This window comes from Tursiops truncatus, chromosome 6 (genome assembly GCF_011762595.2).
Source record: "Tursiops truncatus isolate mTurTru1 chromosome 6, mTurTru1.mat.Y, whole genome shotgun sequence".
Taxonomy (NCBI): Eukaryota; Metazoa; Chordata; class Mammalia; order Artiodactyla; family Delphinidae; genus Tursiops; species Tursiops truncatus.
This window is the reverse complement of record NC_047039.1, coordinates 38468414-38493493: the sequence shown is the minus strand read 5'-3', so window position 1 is coordinate 38493493 and position 25080 is coordinate 38468414. Positions and strand designations below refer to the sequence as shown.

Here is a 25080-nt window from a genome sequence, read left to right as displayed (position 1 = left end):
CGTCTGTTTGCTCTATTCACTCTTGAAAGTAGATAATTGAAGTTTCCTACTGTTATTTTATTGTCTGCTTCTCCCTTCAGATCTTTTATCTTTTGCCTAATATAATTAGGTGCTTCAATATTGGGTGCATATTTTTATGATTGTTGTATCTTCTTGATAAACTAACCTCTTTATCATTATATAATGACCTTTCTTGTCTCCTGTTTCCTTTTTTAGGCTTAAAGTCCATTTTTTTCTGATGTAAATATAGCTACCCCTTTTATATTTTTGTTTCTACTTTCTCATGTGTATCTTTATTCCATCTCTTCACTTTGAGCCAACATGTATTCTTAAAACTTATCTGAGTCTGCATATAGTTGGTTCATGGTTTTTTAATCTACCTAGCCACTCTATATATTTTGATTAGATAATTCAATCTATTTACATTTAGAGTAATTATTAATTGGTAAGGACTTACTACTGCCATTTTATTATTTGTTTTCTGGCTGGAAGTTAGCTCACTGTTCCTTTTATTCTCTCTTGATGCCTTCCTTTCTGAATTGATGATTTTCTGTAGTAGTAGGCTTTGATTCCCTTCTCTTTATCTTGTATGAATCTACTCCTCTCTTTTACTTCCCTGCCCTTTTATATTTCTGGTGTCACAATTTACAACATTTAATATTGTGCATTCCTTAACAAATTATTGCAGCTATAGCTGTATATAATACTTCTGTTCTTTAATATTTATACTAAAGTAGTTAACACAACCCTTTATTGTCATGATCTTTTATTTATAATGTAATCTTGTACTTACTCTCTGAGGTCAGAATTATGCCAAATCAGTGAAATTTATTGAAAAAAATGAGATACTAGTGAAATTTCAGAAAATGATGAACATTTTTAAAAATTCAAAAAAATTAGATAGAAATATTTTGTGTCATTGTAAAGAATATTTTATGAACTAAGCTTTGTAGACTTTCTTTCCAATGCAATGCTATAATTACACAACACAACTTCCTAAATAATAGTAACAAATAGGTAGTATTTTAAGGTGAAAATTACTTAGGAAGAATAATGTGTAGAAGTATCATGCAGATTAACTGAAAATAGGAGTAGTGAGTCAGACTTACATTTAGTTTGCATTTTTACAAAGAAAGAAAAGAATAATGCTGAGGCAGTTATCTAGATAATTTATTTAAAAAGAAAAATCTTCCAATTATAGGAATGTGGGTTTGGCTGCTTTATTTTAGAAACAGCTTTATTTTTGATCAGTAGCCTGTGTAACCTAGCTGAACTACAGAAGTGTTCTGTCCTCTAGCACTCTTAATTATTTATTATAGACACAGATTTAAATGATAAATATTAGAGTTGAATTCTGGTTTCAGTGTGGTTAAAGAATAATGAAGTGTACCAATGAGGTCTATAACTGCATCCTGTCATATTTATTCCTCCAGTTATACAAAAAAAATTTATTAAATGACTATCATATGCACGATACTTAGCAACATGATTTAGTCTGCTGAAACAAAAATAACTTAATTGGCTAAATGCTTAACCTGAATTTTGTTATATGTTGTAGTTATCTTGGTGGGAATAACTTGAATTTTCCTTGTGGAGACCATAAGAATTCAAGTCACAAAATATAGAAAGGTATAGGAAGAGGAGAGATGGAGAGTCCGTAGAAATATAGGAATGTAAAACTGACAAAGTAGAGGTAAAATCCACCAAGGCTGGGTTGGTCCCTTAGGGCAGATTATGGAAACTTAGTAGTTTTTGGTACTATTGCAATATTCATAAAAAAATAAGTTGTATCACTATTATATTCTTCATAAATATTTATATGACAGAAAGTTTTCCTATACTTGATATGTGGATATTGACAGTGCTCTCATTTGATTGTCATATAGAATTTATAAGAATGAAAATAAGAGTTTTTACCAAGTTCTTGATACAGATTAGGAACTTACCAATTGTTTATTGCCTTTTACTCTTGCAGTAGTTGTGAGATGAAAAATCTGTAACATGTTTGAACTCACGAGGTGGCAGTGCCTTTTAATATGACTCATTTGAATGTTCAACTCAGTTCAGCCCTCTTTTGGAGCAATTTTGGTTTTTAATGTCTAATTTTTTAAATTAATTTTTATTGGAGTATAGTTGATTTACAATGTTTTGTTAGTTTCTCCTGTACAGCAAAGTGAATCAGTTATACATATACATATATCCACTCTTTTTTAGATTCTGTTCCCATGTAGGTCATTACAGAGTATTGAGTAGAGTTCCCTGTAATGTACAGTATGTTCTTATTAGTTACCTATTCTATATATAGTAGTGTGAATATGTCAATCCCAATCTCCTAGGTTATCCCTGCCCTCCCCCTTTCCCCCTTGGTAACTATAAGTTTGTTTTCTACATCTGTGACTCTATTTCTGTTTTGTAAACAGTTTCATTTGTACCATTTATTTTAGATTCCACATATAAGTGATAACACATGATATTTGTATTTCTCTGTCTGACTTACTTCACTTGGTATGACAATCTCTAAGTCCATCCATGTCACTGCAAATGGCATTATTTCATTCTTTTTTTATGGCTGAGTAATATTCCATTGTATATATGTACCACATCTTCATTATCCATTGCTCCATTGATAGACATTTAGGTTGCTTCAATGTCCTGACTATGGTAAATAGTGCTGCGGTGAACACTGGGGTACATGTGTCTTTCTGAATTCTGGTTTTCTCTGGATATATGCCCAGGAGTGGGATTGCTGGATCATATGGTAGCTCACTTTTTAGGTTTTTAAGGAACCTCCATACTGTTCTCTATAGTGGCTGTACCAATTTACATTCCCACCAACAGTATAGGGGGGTTCCCTTTTCTCCACACCCTCTCCAGCATTTATTGTTTGTAGATTTTTTGATGATGGCCATTCTGACTGGTATTAGGTGATACCTCATTATAGTTTTGATTTGCATTCTCTAATAATTAGTGATGCTGAGCTCCTTTTCATGTGCCTCTTGGCCATCTGTATGTCTTCTTTGGAGAAATGTCTATTTAGATCTTTCACCCATTTTTTAATTAGGTTGTTTGTTTTTTTGATATTGAGCTGCATGAGTAGTTTGTATATTTTGAAGATTAATTCCTTGTCAGTTGCTTCATTTGCAAATATTTTCTCCATCCTGTAGGTTGTCTTTTCATTTTGTTTATGGTTTCCTTTACTGTGCAAAAAAGGTTTTAAGTTTAAGTAAGTACCATTTGTTTACTTTTGTTTTTATTTTCATTACTCTAGGAGGTGGATCAAAAAAGATCTTGCTGTGGTTTATGTCAGAGAGTGTTCTATGTTTTCCTCTAGGAGTTTTATAGAATCCAGTTTTACATTTAGGTCTTTAATCCATTTTGAGTTTATTTTTGTGTATGGTGTTTGTTAGGGAGTGTTCTAATTTCATTCTTTTACATGTAGCTGTCCAGTTTTCCCAGCACCACTTACTGCAGCACCACTTACTGAAGAGACTGTCTTTTCTCCATTGTATATCCTTCCCTCCTTTGTCGTAGATTAGGTGACCACAGGTGCATAGTTTTATCTCCTGACTTTCTAACCTGTTCCATTGATCTATATTTCTGTTTTTGTGCCAGTACCATACTGTTTTGATTACTGTAGCTTTGTAGTATAGTCTGAAGTCAGGGAATCTGATTGTCCAGCTGTTTTTCTAGTTTAGGATTGCTTTGGCTATTTCAGAAATCAAAGATGACACACACAGATAGTGAGATATACCACATTCTTGAATTCAAAGAATCAATATTGTCAAAATGACTATACTACCCAAAGTAATCTACACATTCAATGCAATCCGTGTCAAATTACCAATAGCATTTTTCACAGAATTAGAACAAAACATTTTACAATTTAAATGTCTAATTTTAATAAAAGCCCTACAATTTCAATATTAAGAGTGGAAAAGAAATCTGATTGTGTTAGATTAACCGTAACATTTTACGAGGTGAGCAAAAGGGTTCAGTTGACTTGACCAACATCACTAAGCTAGTTAGTGTCAGAAACAGAGTTTAAACCCAGTATTTCTGATTGCAAATTCATATTCTTTACACTATAGAATGTCATCATTTTTACTGATAAATCCACTGTCTAAAGTAAGATATTTGGGCAGTTCCATTCTTACTAACTTCTCCTTGTGTCAGTAACACTTGTTGCCATTATGTTAGAACAAGCAGAATCAATGCACTAGTCATACTGACCATTCTGCTGACTAAATTTCAGCAAAGAAAAATGAATGTAATAAAATTTCTAGATTTTCCCATGAGGACATTTCTGAGGCATGTCATAAAATTTTACTTCTTGTGTAGTACTTTAAATCAGATGAGACTGTGATTAGTATTCTGATTTTTGCTCGATTTTTCAAGATAGAAAAACCAAGTAATATATACAAAGATGTTCTTTGTGACTATATATCACAAAGCATTCATTGATTTTATCTGTTTATAGGGCAGACATCTTTTATTTAAGACCAGAAAGGTCTTAATGAAAACTTGCCCAGAGATAAGGGACTGGACCAAGATTATCCCCAGCCAAGCAGCCTCATTTTAAAAAATAGCTCTTATGGTTTAACATTGAGAAAAATAAGTGTCTTCATTGGATGGATTGAAATTAAACACTTTATGTCCCATTAAAGTGGGACATATTTTTAAACTTGCACGTTGTACTTAAAATACACACAAACACAGTCCTCTTGTTCAGTCCCTTACATCTTTCATCAAAGCTTCCACATCTCATTGTTCACTCTGCTCTTCAGCCATCTGATCTAAAAAGTTCTACAATATTCTACAACCTTGGATAACAGTAAGAATATTAAGAATATGTTGATTCATCTTCATAACTTTACCTCTCTCTTTCCCCTTTAGTGGAGTGATAAATTGAGAGATTGATCGATCGATTGAGATTAGATTGCTCCTTCCACATAAATATGTAGCTATTAGAGAAAAACACACAAATAAATAAAACACCTGCTAAATAGCAACAACAAAAGCACTGAGTAGTAATCTGAATATGTAAGTCAAATAAAGCAATGCTATGACCCTTTATTTAGCTTTATTGCAGGGCTTGCAAACACTAATTTAAGAGTCTGCTGCTGTTCATCTCATTGTCTGTATATACCTGTATGATCTATGCACCCTATTCCCTAAAATTCCTCATGTAGCTTATGCATAGGAAGATCTTCTTTATGTTTGACTATGTCTGAAAGCATTTAGACAGCAGCCTCTTTATGAACATCCATGAAGTGTTCAGCATCCATCCCTTATTTGATGTCAAGAACCAGAGGAAAGGATCCCTCCTTGTATTTTCAGTAAAATACCTCAGGCATATTTACCACTTGGTTCCATTCTATTACCAATCCTAATAAACTAAGATTTCATCTTTGCTATCCCACATCATATTATGATACCTCCTTTCAAGACTAGCTGGATAATTTTCTTTTTCTCTCTTGTACTCTCTTATTTCAGTGCTGAGATTCTGTTTTGTGCCTTTGGATTAATTATTCTTTCATATCCAGAAATCTATACTTAGATCTCAACTAAGTCCCTATTTACAACTGATCTTGGACAGTTGACCTTTCCCTTGGCCTGAAATTTGGTTGGTCTTCATTTATTTTCATAGTATATGTGCATATGCTTGGGTTATGGAATGAACACCAGGCTAGAAGAAATACATAGATTAAGATTGTCTATCAACTCTTATAGGGATGAAAACTTAGCTCTCTTTTTGTGGGTGAGAGTCTAGCTATGTTCACACTTTCTTTTTTTTTTTTTTTTTTCATTTCTTTGAACTTGTAAACCAAATGGACACAAAAGGCAGCTATAGGTTTAATTTCTGGAATGTGTTGTGATAGCACAATAGCTTGGGCAGAGTGATATGAGGGGTACAGCCCCTGACCCATCTTTAGGACTCTTGGCCAATTGTAAATGTGGCCATTTTCATTTTCTGAATCGCTTAGAGTCCATAACAGCTATAATGTGTATGTCACAACTACTTTAAAATTATGAGGTTTGGCACCAATAAGCCAACATTCTTTTATGTCTAGTGATCCTAGCTAATTGCGTAGGATGGAGCTTCTTTCTTTGGTTTAATCATGTATCATTTATCAAACATTATATAATACTAAGAAACTGGGAGTGAGTTTAATATATAACATTTTTGGCATGTGCCCTCCAGGAAGTTTTCTTCTCATTGTGCCTTTGATACTCACATATGAAAAATTAAATAACAGAATAAAGCAATTATATGCCAGATGTCACAAGGCATTATGTGATTAAGCCTCCAACTAAGGCAAAATGCTGGCTAGACTTCTTAATTGTTACAAAAGTATATCAACCTCTCAATTTGTTCACTATCATGACTTTGCTTTTTGTAAGTCCAAGTATAAGCACTCCAGGCCTTGTCACAGAATGCACCTGTCTGCTCTTATGACACATTTAGTTTAGAGACATTCTATTTATAGGAAATATTTGAAATATATGGTTCATCCATTGTCAGTTAGTGTTTTCTGTGATCTATACTCTTTCAAGGCAGTCCACTATTATAACTTATACTTGGCCTACTGAAAGAACCATGTTTCCTAAATTGCAGTTTAATATTAAAATGTGGCTTTTATCCAAGGGCACTGTAAGAAGCAGCCATGCAAAACCCATTACTGTATTAGCCATAGAATGTTATTCAGGAAACTGTTCATGATATTCTTCAGTTTTTCTTTTATGAAGGCCCACAAAGCAAAATTGTTTTAGAGATTGGTGTCACAAATATCTTTGCTTTCACTGAAAACTGTGTTACTCTCTTTCTAACAATAATATGACTGGCCCCATCTTCCTATATTTGTTGTTGTCAGGAAGTTAAGTGAAGAATTTGAAACCTGTGCTACTTCAATAAACACGCTACTTCTAATGTTATCTGAAAAGGAGGGTGGCAAAAAGATACGGAAAGGTAGAAGAAAAGAAGGAAGGAAGGAAAAAAGATAAAAATGAAAGGGAGTATTTGGTATCTATTTGGCTGCACCTTTTTACTCCTGATACTCACTCCTGACACTCACTCCTGACATTTATTAGTCCAAATCCATTTGGGAAATATTTCTTTTACTCCAGTGTCTTGTTCCTCTGGATAGAATTTACTTCATTTACCTCCTTGTACCAAATTTACATGCAAAATAATTACAAACATCCACTGGGAATAAGTGTTAAAATCCAAAGCAATTTCCACCTAACTAAAATTGGCATGGAAACATTTGTAAAGTTGAGCATACAGGTATAATTTTAATGGCTTCTTCTCAGAATAATCATTATGGCAAGTGGTAAATAATCAGTGGATTGGTGAAATATAAGATAATTAGTGGTTAAATTCCTCTCTTTCCCAGCAACCTCAATGATTTAAATAATATTTCTATACACTAACAGCAAAATATATAAAAAGTAAAGAAATGAATCTCATTTACAACAGCATCAAAACCAATAAAATACTTAGTAGTAAATCTAACCAAGGTGATGAAAGATCTCTACACTGAAAATTATAAGACAGTGATGAAAGAAATTGAAGATGACACAAATAAATGGAAAGATATTACATGTTCATGGATCAGAAGAATGAATATCATTAAAATGTCTGTAGTAGCCAAAGCCAGCTATAGATTCAATACAATCCCTGTCAATATTCCAACAGCAATTTTTACAGAAGTAGAAAAAATCAATTCTAAAATTTTTATGAAGTCATAGGAACACCTGGGAAAGACTTGGAATAGCCAGAGCAATCCTGAGAAGAACAAAACTGGAGGCATTATACTTCCTGACTTCAAACTATATTACAAATCTATAGTAATCAAAACAGTATAGTACTGGCATAAAAGACAGGCACATAGACTAATGGAACAGAATTGAGAGCTCAGAAATAAATCCATGCATACATATCAACTAATAGTTGACAAGGAGGTCAAGAACACTCAAGAGAGGAAAGACAGTTTCTTCAATAAATAGTGCTGGGAAAACTGGATATTCATATGCAAAGTAATGAAACTAGAGCCCTATCTTACATCACTCACAAAAGTTAACTCCAAATGGATTAAAGACTTAAACATATTTAAGAAGTGAAATCATAAAACTCCTAGAAATAAACATAGGGCAAAATCTCCTTGACATTGGTCTCAACAGCAATCCCCTTGATATGAATGACAGCAAAAGCATAAACAACAAAAGCAACAAATGCATAAGTGACACTAAATCAAATAAGTTTTACAGAGCAAAAGGAACAGTCAACAAAATGAAAATACAACCTATGGAATGGGAGAAGATATTTGCACATCATATATCTGATAAGGGGTTCATATCTAAAGTATGAAGAACTCAACAGCAAAAACCCCCCTACAACCTATTAAAAAATGGGCAGCAGAACTGAATAGACATACAAATGACCAACAGGATTTTCTATATATAAGATCATATCATCTGCAAAGACAATTTTACTTCTATTCCTTTTATATCTTTTTCTTACATGATTGTTCTGGCTAGGATTTATAGTACTATGCTGAATAGGACTGCTGTGAGTGGGCGCCCTTGTCTTGTCCTGATCTTAGAGGAAAAGCTTTCAACCTTTCACCATTGAGGATGAGGTGGCTGTGGTTGTGTCCTATATGGCTCTATATTTTTGAGGTTATTTTGTTGTATGTACCTTCTATACTCAATGTGTTGAGCATTTCTTATCATGAAATGATGCACTTTGTCAAGTGCTTTTTTGCATCTCTTGAGATGATCATATGACTTTCCATTCTTTTAATGTGGTGAATCACATTTATTGATTTGTGTGTGTTGAACTAACCCTGAATCCCAGAGATAAATCCAGCTTGGTCATGGTGAATGATCCTTTTAATTTGGTGTTGAATTCGGTGTGCTAATATTTCAGTGAGAAATTTTGCATCCATATTTATTCATCAGGACTATTGGTCTGTAATTTTCTTGTAATATCTTATATGACATTGGTATCAGGTACCAGGGTAATGCTGGCCTTGTAAAATGAGTTTGGGAGTGTTCCCTCTACAATATTTTTTGGAAGAGTTGAAGAATAATTGACATTAATTCTTTTTTAATTCTGGTAGAATTCACCAATGAAACCATCTGGTTCTAGTTTTTTCTGTTTGGGGAGTTTTTGATTAACTTATTTAATATATTTAGTCAATATTGTTCTTTTTAGGTTCTTCTCTATTTCTTTACAATTCAATCTCGGTAGATTTTATGTTTCTAGGAGTTTATCAACTTCTTCTAGGTTATCCAGTTTGTTTAAATATAATTGTTCACGATACTCTCACGATCCTTTGTATTTCTGTGGTATCAATTGTAATGTCTCCTCTTCATTTCTGATTTTATTTATTTGAGCCTTCTCTCCATTTTTCTGAGTTAGTCTAGCTAAATGTCCATGTAGTTTATCTTTAAAAAAAACCCAGCTCTTAGGTTCATTAAATCTTTACTACTGTTTTTCTGGTCTCTATTACATTTATTTCTGCTCCAATCTTTGTTATTTCCTTTCTTCTGCTAACTTCGGGCTTAGTTTGTTCTTTTTCTAGTTCCTTAATGCATAAAGTTAGGCTTTTATTTGAGAAATTTCTTGTTTAGTAATGTAGGTGTTTATTGTTATATATTAATACAGATTTGCAGCATCCCATAAGTTTTGATATGTTGTGCTTCCATTTTAATTTGTTTCAAAATTTTTTATTTCCCTCTTGATTTCTTCTTTGACTCATTGGTTATTCAGTGGTATGTTGATTATTCTCCACATATTTGTGAACTTTACAGCTTCCCTCTTGTTACTGATTTCTAGTTTCATACAATTTTCACCGAAAAGATACTTGGTATGATTTTATCTTGTTAAATTAGTGAAGACTTATTTTGTGACCTATCCTGGAGAATTTTTCATGTACACTTGAGAAGAATGTGCATTCTGCTGATGTTGGATGGAATGTCTGTATATATCTGTTAAATTATGCATTAGACCAGATGGACTTAAGTCCAACATTCCTTATTGATTTTCTGTCTGGATGATCTATTCAGTTTTGAAAGTGCACTATTGAAGTCCCCTATTTTATTGTGTTGTCTCTCCTTTCAAATCTGTTAGCACTTGCTTAATACTTTTAAGTGCCCTGATAGTGGGTATACTTATATTTATGATTTTTATATGTTCTTGTTGAATTGAACCCCTTATATTACATAATAATTATCTGTCTCTTGTTACTATTTTTTTGGCTTAAATTCTGTTTTGTATGATATAAATACAGCTACTCCTGCTCTCTCTTGGTTTCCACTTACATAGAATATCTTTTGCCATCCCTTCACTTTGAATGTATTTGTCCTTAAGGATGAGGTGAGGCTTTTGTAGGCAACATATAGTTGGGTCTTATTGTTTTATCTATCCAGCCACTCTATACCTTTTGATTGGAAAATTTAACTTATTAACATTTAGAGTAATTATTGATAGGTGTGATATTTGGCCTTCATCCCCTTTCTTGGCTCACAGCTCACAAAACCCTTGGACTTTCCTGTGATAAGAGTACAGGCATACCTCAGTTGATTGTGCTTCATTTTATTGTGTGGTTTTTTTTTTTTTTTTTTTTTTTTTTTTACAAATTGAAGGGTTTTGGCAACCCCGTGTCAAGCAAATCTATTGGCACCATTTTTTTCAACAGTATTTGCTCACTTCGTGTCTCTGTGTCACATATTTGGGTAATTCTCCCAATATTTCAAATCCTGCACCAGCGAATATTACAATTCACTGAAGTCTCAGATGATGGTTAACACTGTTTATCAACAAAGTATGGTTTATCAACAAAGTATGTTTTAATTAAAGTATGTACATTGTTTTTTTTAGACACAGTGCTATTGCACACTTAATAAACAGGCTAGTGTAAACATAACTTTCATATGCACTGGGAAACCAAAAAATTTGTGTGACTGCTTTATTGCAATATTCACTTTATTGCAGTGGTCCTGAACTGAACCTTCAATATCTCTGAGGTATGCTTGTAATGGGAGCGTCTTTTGTAATAATATTTGGTCTTTTGTCCTAGGTTTCTGAGATCACTTCAGAACCATAAAGGAGAAATGGGTGTTTTGTTATTCATAAGAAGCCTCATCTGCCACAACTGGTTTTATATCAATGAGGTGAGTTCTGGAAAACACCTAAGGATGGGGGCTGGTTGCCAGGGTTAAGAGAGTTGGAACTTTCAGTCCCACACCCTGATTTTCAGGGAGGGGAGAGGGGCTGGAGGTTGAATCTTTATCCAATGATTTAATCAATAAAGCCTCCATAAAACCCCAAAAGGACTGGGGTCATAGAGCTTCAGGGTTGGTGAACATTTGGAGATTTGGGGACAGTGGAACACTTAGAATCTTGTGGGACTGAAGCCTTAAATTATGGTATCTGATGCTATATCTGGGTAGATAGTGTCAGAATTAAGTTAAATTTTAGGACACCCAGATAGTGTTGCAAGCATCGCTTGGTGGTATGGGGAGAAACCCCCCCACACTCATATTGGAAATGGGTTCAGAACCATTTTAATAAGTAAGGACTTACTAATCCCATCTTATTGTTTTCTGTTTGATTTGCAGTTCCATTTTTCTTTCTCAGAAGGAACTGGGTTCTGAACCATATTTAATGGGTAAGGACTTACTAATGTCATCTTATTGTTTTCTGTTTGATTTGTGGTTCCATTTTTCTTTTCTTCCTTTCTTGCTGCCTGCCTTTGGAACTAGATGATTTTCTATATAGTTGTATACTTGGATTTCTTTCTCTTTACCTTTGTGTATCTATTGTAGATTTGTGGTTCCCATGAGATTTACATAAAACATCATATAGATATATTGGTCTGTCATATGCTGAACACAATTTAATTTTGAATACAAAAATTCTATCTTTTTACTCTCCCCTTTTACATTTGTAAAACAATATTGTGTATTAACTAATGAATACTGAAGCTATAGCTATGTTTTAATAATCTGTTTCTTTCATTTTATTCTAGAGTTAAGTAGTTAACACATCACTGTGTTACAGTATTAGGGTATTATGAATGTGGCTATATGCTTACTTTTACCAGTGCATTGTATGTTTTTAATTTGCCCGTTAGCGTCCTTTTGTTTCAGCTTGAGGAACTCCTGTTAGCTTTCTTATAATTCAGCCTTAGTGATGGTGAATTCCCTCAGCTTTTGTTTATTATGGAAAGATTTTATCTCATCTTCAATTCTGAGGAACAACTTTTCTGGGTATTCTTTGTTGGCAGTTTCTTTCTTTTAGCACGTTAAATATATCATCCCATTCTCTCCTGGTCTAATAGGTGTCTGCTGAAAAATCTCAGAGCTTTATGAGGGTTCCCTTACATGAGCAAATATTTTTTCTATTGCTGCTTTAAAAATCATTTTTTGGTTTTAGACAATTTTATTATTATGTGTCTTGGAGGAAAAACATTTTGGAGTGAAATTTTGAGGTGACCTATGAGTTTCATGAAATTGGATGTTCAAATTTCTCCCCATATTTGGGAATTCTCAGCGATTATTTCTTTAGATAAACTTTCCAATTCTTTCTCTCTTTGGGACTCCAATAATGCATACATTATTTCTTTTGGTGGTCTCTCATAACCCCTTTAGGCTTTCTTTATTCCTTTTCATTCTTTTTGCTCTTGGAATTGTATCATTTCAATTGATTTGTTTTCTAGCTTACTGATTCTCTTTCCTGCTTGTTGAAGTCTAAGCTATCTATTGAATTCTTCAGTTCAGTCATTGTATTCTTCATGTCCAAAATTTCTGTTTGGTTTTTTTCTGTTTAATACCTCGTTGTTAATACCTCGCTGTTGAGCTTCTAATTTTGTTCTTATATTGTTTCCCTAATATCTTTAAAGTGTTTTTCTGTGTTCTTATATCCCTCTAAGCATCTGTAGAACAATTATTTTGAATTATTTGTTGGCCAATTTCTGGATATCTGTTTCTTTGGGGCCAGTTACTGGAGTTTACTGTATTCCCTTGGTGGAGACATGTTTCCATGATTCTTTGTGATCCCTAGAAGCTTCTGTAGGTATCTGCATTTGAAAGAGCAGTCACGTCTTCCAGGCTTCATGGATGAGTTTTGTTAAAGGAAGCCTTTCACTGGTAGAGGGGGAGCACAACTGGATTGTGCTGTGATCATGACTCAAGTGGTACAGGATGACAAGTGTGGGGCACTGTCTGAAGGGGGTTTTAATGTTTCTTCAGTTTAGGCCACTGTGGTTCACAGCATTGATTGATAGGGTTATACTTCTTGGTGAGCACCACAGGGGGACTACAGTGCCTGTAAGGGCTGTTGGGCTTCTAAGTGTCACCTCCAGGACCAGTAGCTAGGGACCAGGGCAGGCACGTATGCAGTGGTCACATGTAGACACTGCCCTGGCTCCCGTAAGTAAGAACAAGGGCCGTCTATGGGCTCCTTTGCATCTGCAGAAAACCTGGGTATTAGTGTGCTCTCCTATGGATTTATACTCTATCCCTAGGTAGTCATACTGCACTGGGGATCATGCAGGACCATAGCTTGAAGGTCTAGCTATAAGTAGGCACAGTGTTGCTGGCCATTGACAGAAGGCAGAGTCTGATCCAGACCTGCAAGCAGCTGTGGGAGTACAGGATGTCAGTGTACTCTTCTGTGGCCACATACTCTTTCCCCTGGGTGCACTGTAGTAAGAACCAATGATGAGAGTTAGGCTGGGGACATCCTGGAGCAAAGCTGGAGGGGTTCTCTATAAGTTTATATGACATTGCCAGCCAATAGTAGAAAGCAGGACTTGATCCCTACCCATAAGTAGCTAATAAGTAGCTATGGGGTCCCTGGCTGTCAGGATGTTCACCCAGGGCTTCATAATACCTTCCAGGTATGCTGCAGTGGAAGCCAATGATATGCATCAGGCTGATGGCATGCAGGTGCACAGCTGGATGGCTGAGCCCAGGCACACTATCAATCATTGTGCAGCTGCAGGAACCTGGGCTGGTGAGGGATACAGGCAGCTTACATATCTGCAGCTGCAGAGAGCATAGAAGGCTACCAGTGTGGGTCTGGGTGCATAATGCTCAGGGAGGATGTGAGGTGCATATTAGTGAACATAAATACCTTTGGGGTACCTGGTGAGATCTGTGCAGGCTGCTGGTGACTTCCTCAGAGGCAGAAGCTGCTGAATTTGTCTTTAGAGCCAAGTCTCTGTGAACTGCAATTGCTCCCACTATGTTTGCTGATAATAGCTTCTGCTTTTCTTCCTTTTTCCTAGCTAGCTATTCATGCCATTCTGGGTAGGTGGTACCAAACATCTGGGTAGGTGGTACCAAAGCGGGACCTTCACATGGTGCTGGGGGAGGCTAGAAAGCTAGTTGCTCACCCCACTTTTCTTTTTCTGGTGAGAGGAACTCTTACTAGTTGGGAAGTTCAGCATTGCTGAACAATGCTGGCTTGCTTAGGGGACGTGATGATACAGGCAAAATTAAGCTGTCTTTCTTCATGTGATTATTTTTAGCATTTTTTTCCATGGTATTGCTAAAACTTCATAAGTGGAGTGTAGAGGTCTCATGGAGCTGTCTAATCATTGCTCAATCTTTGTGTCAGGATAGGGAAGCTGGGATCTCCTATGTCACCATTTTTCAAAGAATTTCGCCTGTATCTTGGCAATGATTTTTGGATATGACATCTAAAGCACAAGCACCAAATGGGACTACATCACATTAAAAGGGTTCTACACAGAAAAAGAAACAACCAACCAACAAAATGAAAAGACAGACAACCAATGGACTTGGAGAGAATATTTGCAAAACACATATCTGATAAGGGGTTAATATCCAAAATAAATATATAAGAGACATACAACTCAATAGCAAAGAACAAATAATACAGTTTAAAAATGGGGCAAAGGAGCTGAAATAGACAAAAGATATTCAAATGGCCAACAGGGACACAGAAGTGTGCTCAACAAACATCAGTAATTAGGGAAACACAAATCAAAATGAGATGTCACCTCATGCCTTTCAGAATAGCTGTCACTGAAAAGAGAAGAGATAGCAAGCATCAGTAAGGATGCACAGAGGAAGGGAAACCTTGTATACCCTTGGTGGGACTATAAATTGGTACAGCCACTAGGCAAAACAGAATGGATTTTCTTCAAGAAATTTAAAAAGACCTTCTGAGACCTGTTCCTGCTGCTCTGGAGAGAAGGCCAGACCCTGACCACGTGCTTCACAGTGGAACAGCAGTCACCCCATGCTGCCTGCTTCTAACCTGTGCCGTGTTGCAGCACTCCAGCTCACTGCCCTCTTTCAACACCTGTGGAGGTGGCCTGGCTCTTAAGGAAAAAGGACCTTGACCTCACCTCCTTCCATCAGAAATCACAACTGATGAACAACCATCGATAAAAAAAGACTGGAACCTACCAAAAAAGATATTCTACATCCAAAGACAAAGAAGAAACCACAGTGAGATTGTAAGAAAAGTGCACTTGCAATATAATCAAACCCCATACCCCACAGTGGGCAACCCACAAAGTGGAGAATAATTATACTGCAGACGTTCTCCCATGGGAGTGAGAGTTCTCAGCCCCATGTCAGCCTCCCAGGCATGGGGGTCTGGCATCAGAAGGAGGAACCCCCCAGAGCATTTGGCTTTGCAGGCCAGCAGGGTTTGATTGATTGTAGGAGCTCCACAGGACTGGAAGAAACAGAGACTCCACTCTTACAGGGCACAGAGAAGGTCTCATGTGTACTGGGACCCAGGGCAAAAGCAGTGACTTCACAGAAGCCTGGGCCACATCTACCTGCTGGTCTTGTGGAGAGGGAGTGGTGGCTTTCTCTGGGACATAAAGGCTGGTGGTGAACATATCCAGGAGTACTCATCTGCAGGCTGACATCTTGCTTGGTTCATCCGCACCAAGACCTGGCCCTACCCAACAGCCTGTAGGCTCTAGTGCTGGGACATCTTAGGCCAAACAATGAATAGGGCAGGAACACAGCCCCACCTATCAAGAGACAGGCTCCCTAAAGATTTCCTCAGCCACCTCTCTAGACACACCGTTAGACATGGCCCTGCCCACCAGAGGGCCAAGACATAGCTCCACTGACCAGTGGGCAGGTGCTGGCACCTCCCACTGGAAAGCCTGCACAGGTGTCTAGACCAGCCTCACCCACCAGGAGGCAGACACCAGAAGCAAGAAAACTACAATCCCACAGCCTGTGGAACTGAGTCTGCACACACTGGTCAGAACCTACCCTGGGACCAGCTGGTCCCTGGTGCTTAGGTGATGAGAGGGGAGTGTACTGCTGGGACACATAGGACATCCCCTACAGAGGGCCACTTCTCCAATGTCGAGAAATATAACTAACTAACTTTCCACATATATAAAAATTTAGACAAAATGAGACAGAAGAGGAATATGCTCCAGATGAAGGAACAAGAAAAAACCCAGAACAACAACTAAGTGACATGGAGATAGATAGGCAATCTATCTATCTAAGAAAGAGTTCAGAGTAATGATCATAAAGATGATCTAATAACTCAGGAAAAGAATGGATGCACAGAGTGAGAAGTTACAAGAAGTTTTTAACAAAGAGTTAGAAAATATAAAGAGCAACCAGAGTTGAAGAATACAATAACTAAATGAAAAATACACTAGAAGGAATCAATCGCAGAATAAATGAGGCAGAAGAACATATAAGTAAGTAAGCTGGAAAACAGAGTGGCAGAAATCAATGCCATGGAACAGAATGAAGAAAAAAGAATGCAAAGAAATGAGGACAGTTTAAGAGACCACTAGGACAATGTCAGAAGCACCAACATTCGATTTGAGGGGGTCCAGGAGAAAGGGCCTAAGAAAATATTTGAAGAGATAATAGCTGAAATGGCCCCTAACATGGGAAAGGAAACAGTCATCCAACTCCAGGAAGCACAGAGCAACCCATACAGGATTAACCCAAGGAGGAATATGCCAAAACACATAGTAATCAAATTGACAGAGATTAAAGAGAAAATATAGAAAGCAATGAGGGAAAAGCAACAACTAACCTTATGCAGGGGGTGGGTATTTTATCGGCTGATTTCTCAGCATAAACTCTGCAGGCCAGAAGAGAGAGAGTGGCAGGATTGATATATTTAAAGTGATGAAAGGGAAAAACCTACAACCAAACTCTACCCAGCAAGGCTCTTGTTCAGATTTGATGGGGAAACCTAAAGCTTTACAGACATGCAAAAGCTAAAAGAATTCAGCACCACTATACTGGTTTACAGCGAATGCTAAAGGAATTTCTCTAAGGCAAAAAAGAAAAGGGCACAACCAGAAACAAGAAAATGAGAAAGCTCACTGGTAAAGGCAAACATACCATAAATATAGGAAATCATCCACACACAAATATGATATCTAAACCAGGAATTGAGAGGGGAGGAGAATACAAATGCAGGCTATCTGAAATGCATTTGAAATTAAGAGATCAGCAACTTAAATCAATCCTGTATATATAGACTGCTATATCAAAACCTCACACTCACCACAAGTCTAAATTCTATGATAGATAGATATACACACAAAAAAGAAAAAGGAATCCAAATACAACACTAAAGAAACTCATCAAATTAGAAGAAAAAAGAGCTACAAAAACAAATCCAAAACAATTAACAAAATGGCAATAAGAACATACATACTGATAATTACCCTACATGTAAAACTGTTAAATGCTCCAACCAGACTGGCTGAATGAATACAAAAACAAGACCCACATATATGATGTCTACTAGAGACCCACTGCAGACCTAGAGACACATTCAGATTGAAAATGAGGGGATGGAAAGAAATTCCATGCAAATGGTAATCAAAAGAAAGCTGGAGTAGCAATTCTCATGTCAGACAAAATAGACTTTAAAATAAAGACTGTTACAAGAGAAAAAGAAGGACACTATATAATGATCAAGGGATCAATCCAAGAAGATATAATGATTGTAAATGTATATGCACCCAACATAAGAGCACTCAATACATAAGGCAGATGTTCACAGCCATAAAAGGAGAAATCAATGGTAAGAAAATAGTGGGGAACTTTAACACACCACTTTCATCAAAGGACAGATCATCCAGACAGAAAATCAATAAACACAGGCTTTAGATGATACATTAGATCACATGGACTTAATTTATAGAGCATCCCATCCAAAAGCAGCAGAATACACATTCTTTTCAAGTGTGCATGGAACATTCTCCAGTATAGATCATATGCTGGGCCACAAAGCAAGCCTCAGTAAATTTTCGAAAACTGAAATCTTATCAAGCATCTTTTCTGACCACAGCAATATGAGATTAGAAATCAACTACAAATGAAAACACGATGATCCAAAACCTGTGTGACACAGCGGAAGCAGTTCTAGGAAAGAAGTTTATAGCAATACAAGCTTACCTCAGGAAACAAGAAAAATCTCATATAAACAACCTAACCTTACACCTAAAGCAACTAGAGAAAGATGAAGAGACAAAACCCAACGTTAGTAAAAGGAAAGAAATCATGAAGATCACAGCAAAAATAAATGAAATAGAGATGAGTAAAACAATAAAGATCAATGAAACAAAAAGGTGGTTCTTTGAAATATAATTGACAAACCTTAAGCCAGATTCATCAAGAAAAAAAGGGAAAGTGCTCAATTCAATAAAATTAGAAATGAAAAAAGAGAAGTTACAACTGCTACCACAGAAATACAAAGGGCTATAAGAGACAAGCAATTATGGCCATAAGAGACAAGCAATTATATGTCAATAAAATGGACAACGTAGAAGAAATGGACAAATTCTTAGAAAGGTACAATCTCCCAAGACTTGAAGCAAGAAGAAATAGAAAATATGAACAGACCAATTACAAGCACTGAAACTGAATCTTTGATTTTAAAACTCCCAATAAATAAAAGTCTAGGACAGACGACTTCACAGGTGAATTCTATCAAGAGAAGGGGCAACACCTATCCTTCTGAAACTCTTCCAAAAAATTGAAGAGGAAGGAACACTTAAAACTCATTCTAAGAGGCCACTATCACTCTGATATCAAATCCAGACAAAGATATCACACAAAAAAGAAAATTACAGGTCAACATCACTGATGAACATAGATGCAGAAATCCTCAACAAAATACTAGCAAACCAAATCCAAAAATACATTAAAAGGATCATACACCATGATCAAGTGGGATTTGTCCCAGGGATTCAAAGATTTTTCAATATCTGCAAAGAAATCAGTGTGACACATCACATTAACACATTGAAGAATAAAAACCATATGATCGTCTCAGTAGATGCAGAAAAAGCTTTTGACAAAATTCAACACCCATCTATCATAAAAACTCTCCAGAAAATGGGCACAGACAGAACCTACCTCAACATAATAAAGGCTATTAATGACAAACCCACAGCTAACATCATACTCAATGGGGAAAAGCTGAAAGCATTTCCTCTGAGATCAGGAACAAGGCAAGGATGTCCACTCTTGCCACTTTTATTCAACCTAGATTTGGAAATCCTAGCCATAGGAATCAGAGAAGAAAAAGAAATAAAAGGAATCCAAATCAGAAAAGAAGTAAAACTGTAACTGTTTGCAGATGACATGATACTCTACACAGAAAATCCCAAAGATGCTACCAAAAAATGACTAGAGCTCATCAATGAATTCAGTAAAGTTGCAGGATACAAAATAAATACGCAGAAATCTGTTGCATTTCTATACACTAGCAATGAAAAATCAGAAAGAAAGAAAACAATCCCTCTTACCGTAGCATGTGAAAGAATAAAATACCTAGGAATAAACCTATCTAAGGAGGCAAAAGACTTGTACTCTGAAAACTATAAGATGCTGGTGAAAGAAAATAATGATGACACAAACAGATGGAAAGCTATACCATGTTCTTGGATTGTTAAAATCAGTACTGCCAAAATGACTATACTAACCAAGGCAATCTACAGATTCAATGCAATTCCTATCAAATTTCCAATGGCATTTTTCACAGAACTAGAACAAAAAATTTTAAAATTTGTATGGAAACACGAAAGACCCCGAATAGCCAAAGCATTCCTGAGAAAGAAAAACAGAGCTGGTGGAATCAGGCTCTCTGACTTCAGACTATGCTACAAAGCTAGAGTTATCAAAACAGTAAGGTACTGGCACAAAACCAGAAATATAGGTCACTGGAACAGGCTAGAAAGCTCAGAAATAAACTCACGCACCTATGGTCAATTAATCTATGACAAAGGAGGCAAGAATATACCATGGAGAAACGACAGTCTCTTTAATAAATGGTGCTGCGAAAACTGGACAGCTACATGTAAAAGAATGAAATTAGAACACTAACACCATACACAGAAATAAACTCAAAATGCATTAAAGACCTAAATATAAGACCATAAATCTCTTAGAGGAAAACATAAGCAGAACACACTTTGAGATAAATTGCAGCAATATCTTTTTTGATTCACCTCCTAGAGTAATAAAAACAAAAATAAACAAATGGGACCTATTTAAATTTGAAACCTTTTGCAAAGCAGAGGAAACCATAAACAAAACAAAAAGACAACTTACTTATAGAATGGGAGAAAATGTTTTTAAATGATGTGATGGACAAGGGATTAATTTGCAAATACAAAAACAGCTCATAGAGCTCAATAACAAACAACAGACAACCCACTCAAAGAATGGGTAGATGATCTAAATAGACATTTCTCCAAAGAAGACATACAGATAGCTAAGAGGCACATAAAGAGATGCCCAACATCGCTAATTATTAGAGAAATGGAAATCAAAACTACAGTGAGGTATCACCTCACACCCATCAGAATGGCTATCATCAAAAAGTCTGCAAATAATAAATGCTGGAGAGGGTGTGGAGAAAAACGAACCCTCCTACACTGTTGGTGGAAATGTAAATTGATACAGCCACTATGGAGAATAGTATGGATGTTCATTAAAAAACTAAAAATAGAGCTACCATATGATCCTGCATTCCCACTTCTGGGCATATATCCAGAGAAAACCAGAATTCAAAAAGATACATGCACCCCACTGTTCACAGCAGCACTATTCACAATAGCTAAGACGTGGAAGCAACCTAAGTGTCCATCAACAGATGAATGGATAAAGATGTGGTATACATACATGATGGACTATTACTCAGCCATAAAAGAGAAATAATGCCATTTGCAGCAACATGGTAGGACCTAGAGATTATGATACTAAGTGGAGTAAGCCAGACAGAGAAAGACAAATATCACATGATATCTCTTATATGTGGAATCTAAACAAATTATACAAATCAACTTATTAACAAAACAGAAATAGACTGACAGACACAGAAAGCAAACATATGGTTACCTAAGGGGAAAGTTTGGAGGGATAAATTAGGAGTTTAGGATTAACATATACATACTGCTATATGTAAAATAGATAATCAACAGTGACTCACTGTATAGCACATGGAACTCTACTCAATATCTTGTAATAACCTATAATGGAAGAGAATATAAAAAAAGAATATACATATATATGTATAATTGGATCACTTTGCAGTTATATCTGAAACTAACAAAACATTGTAAATCAACTATATTTCAATAAAATTTTTTAAAAATAAGTTAAAAGATAGAATTACCCTATGATCCAGCAATCCTACTTCTGAGTATATGTATCCAAAGAGGTAGAAATCACAGTCTCATAGAAGTATCTGTACTCCAATGTTCATTGCAGCATTACTTATAATAGACCTGTGACAAGACACAGAAATACACTGAGTGTCAGAGAGATGAATGAAGAAATGTGGTACACAAAATAGAATACTATTCAGCCATAGAAAAGAAGGCAATCTTGCCATTTGTGATAGCATAATGCCCTCAATGTCCATCTGTGTTAAGTGAAATGAGTCAGACAAAGAAAGACAAATACTATATTTCATTAAATGTGGAATCTAAAAAAGCCACTCATTGAAACAGATCAGATTTGTTTTGGGCAGCTGTGGGATTTGGGGGTGAGAGAGTGAAGTAAAGGTGGCTAAAATTCCAGTTATAAGACAAATAATTTCTAGGGATGTAATGTACAACATTGCATGTCTATAGTTAACAATATTTTATACTTGAAAGTTGCTAAGAGTAAATCTTAAAAGTACTCATCACAAGGAAGGAAAAAAATGTAGCTATGTGAGGTGATAGATGTTAACTAATCCTATTGTGGTAATCATTTTGCTATATATATATATATATATATATATATATATAAAATCATTATGTTTTATACCTTAAACTTGTAGAATGTTATATGTCAAATATATTGCATCAAAACAGGGAAAAAAGTATCACAAAATGAAAACTTTTATAGTTTTTCTTAGTAATTAATAATGTTTCATTATCTTATTTTTAGAATTTAGCTCTAAGGAAAGGGAAGGGAAGAAATTCTTATTGAGTGGTTAATAGTAGTAAAGTCCTGTGTACAAACATTTTGGGTTAAAATCTAGTGAGGTATATAATATTTTTAAAAAATTTACAGATATGAAAGGTATGACTAAGACATTTTCTCAAGGTCACACAATAATGAAATTCAAAGATGTTTATCCGATTAAAAATTTATACTCTTTCCTATCTACGACCTACCTCCCTGTTATTGAACATTTTAATGGTTCTCTACCTCTTCATAAAGATATGATTGTCTCTTCACTCATTGACTCATTCTTTCAAAAACAAATAAAAAAACCTGTCCTTCCAATCACTGATTCATTCATTCTTTCAAGAAGAAATTTTTGGTATCCATTATTTTTTATACACTGTGCTTCTTTTACCTAGTTGCTTGGAATACAAAATGAACAAGCTTGTTTCATCATGGAGATATTACTCACAGCAGTTGGCCTAATTCTGACTTGAGTGATTCCATTATCACATGCTTAAATCTTTCTTCTCAGGAAGGGAAATGATTAAACATGACAGTTTCACTTTCACTTTTTGCAGCTAAGCTGCTGTTGTGCACCCTCTTAGAGATGTATCTACTTTAGAGAAGATGAACTGATGTGAGCACTTTGTAGGTGTTCAAATATTAAACAATTCATAAGCTACTTGAGGATTTAATACAGGGACTTGGAGCTCCCTTGGGTTCTCAGGACTTGTTGCTCAAAAAAAATATATTTTGCATTTTAAAGAAAAGGTAAAATTCTAAATGCTTTCTACTTCCAGAGTATATTGCAATCTAAATTTATTCAACTGTGCTGCTATATTTAAGTAAATTCATCAGCTTGTTATATGTAACATTTAGCTGAACCTTTTAGTGCTGTAATAAGAATAGTATTATCAAAATATGTAGAAGAAATTGTACATCATGATTACAAAAAGGCAGTGTCAATCATCTCATGAATTTTTCTTGGCTGTCCTCCCTTGGAAGTTACATAGGACCTACAATTATACCTCTAGATGCAAAAAGCACCAGATTCTGAAAGTTACAGCATTAGTAAATGGATAGTTGCATGAGGCAACATTGTTGAATATTCAGTTGACCCTTCAACAATGTGGGGGTTAGGAGTGCTGACCCCTACACAGTTGAAAATCCATGTGGAACTTTTGATTCCCCTAAAACTTAACTACTAATAGCCCTATTGTTGACCAGAAGACTTACAGATAACATAAGCAGTTGATTAACACATATTTTATGTTTTGTATATTAAATACTGTATTCTTACAATAAAGTAAGCTAGAGAAAATGTTATTAAGAAAATTATAAGGAAGAGAAAATATATTTACTGTACTGTAAGTTTATGGTCTCTGTTTACAAGATGAACCACTTGTCAGTACCTACATCAATATTGTCTTGTATTATACAAAACATTACAGATGTTATCTATATTACTAACAAACACTAGACATCAAAAATGAAAAGATGTAAAAAAGAAATTCATATTTATCTATAGATGTAACAATTCATGAATTGATAACAAAGAAGCAGTAATATGATTGCTTTATGGGAGCCTAGTATAATCAATATGATTGCTTCACAGTAACCCAGCCTCTACATTAATGAATGAATCATTGTAAAATTTACATGGCATACAGTATTACAGTCATATTCATAATATAGTTTTGGAAACTGTTAACATTTTAAAAAAATACTGTTGACCTGTGATGATAGGCTGATATGCAGTTTCTCCAATTAGGAGAGATAGAGGCATACTGCCCAATAGTGTAATTCTTTGAAAGCAAAGCTATAAAACAGTAAGAAAACTAGCACATTAATAATTTTACATTAAATGTCACTCACTTTTTGACTATGTAAGGACAGACTAATCTCTACAGGCACACTTTTTCAATATATTTATTGAAAAAATATCTGTGTATAAGGGGACCCATGCAACTCAAACATCAACTATATCTACTTAATATAAGGGTTACAAGAAATAAGAAATATCTCCATGTCTAAGTTCAGTGTGATCAACCTTCAGTAAATAAATGTCAGGAATATTTTTTGTTAAAATTATAGGGAAGAAGATGATAATGCAATGGAAGGCTAGTTTTTGAATTTTTAAGAATCCTCACATAAAAACAAACAGAACTGGATAGAAAAAACAAAAATCTGTGGATAATAAGTATCCATACAAGCCCCTGGAGACAAATTATTAAAGACTTGTAAGACCTGTGTGTAACAATGGTTGTGTGGAAAATATCAGCGGGAACTAACATGACATTTGAAAAGCCTAAGAAAAGAAGAATCCCTAAAATCCAACAGTTACTCCTCGGAAAGCACAGCAGCAAAACACAAGATTTATATGGTTAAGTAAATTAGATTGTAATGAGATATTTAAGACAGCTACACTTTATGTAACAATAAAATGGAGTAACATATGTAAGGTACTCAAAAGAAAATGAGAACCAAGGATTTCCTACTCAGCAACACTGATCATCAGCTGAAACCCATATGGTTTTTGCCTACCGCATTCTTCATTGCATGCCAGATACCTATGTCAGTCTTAATTGGGCTAGAAAAGCCTGTGAAATCTCAAAACTGACCCATGAGGACATCTCTTCA

The 25080-nt window shown here is 35.4% G+C and overlaps 2 long non-coding RNA genes across 4 annotated transcripts in view; one reads left to right on the top strand and one right to left on the bottom strand.

The window, feature by feature from the left end:
* LOC109549823 (uncharacterized) overlaps positions 1-25080 on the bottom strand; it is a 114474-nt gene that overhangs the window by 36313 nt on the left and 53081 nt on the right. Inside the window, exon 4 of the long non-coding RNA XR_002176177.2 lies at positions 21677-21788. This is a non-coding gene — a long non-coding RNA (uncharacterized lncRNA). The remainder of the gene's footprint in view (positions 1-21676; positions 21789-25080) is intronic.
* LOC117312594 (uncharacterized) overlaps positions 1-25080 on the top strand; it is a 175987-nt gene that overhangs the window by 144939 nt on the left and 5968 nt on the right. For all 3 annotated transcript variants that reach the window (XR_012332473.1, XR_004526984.2, XR_012332474.1), the window contains 2 exons: positions 11085-11178; positions 11626-11675. This is a non-coding gene — a long non-coding RNA (uncharacterized lncRNA). The remainder of the gene's footprint in view (positions 1-11084; positions 11179-11625; positions 11676-25080) is intronic.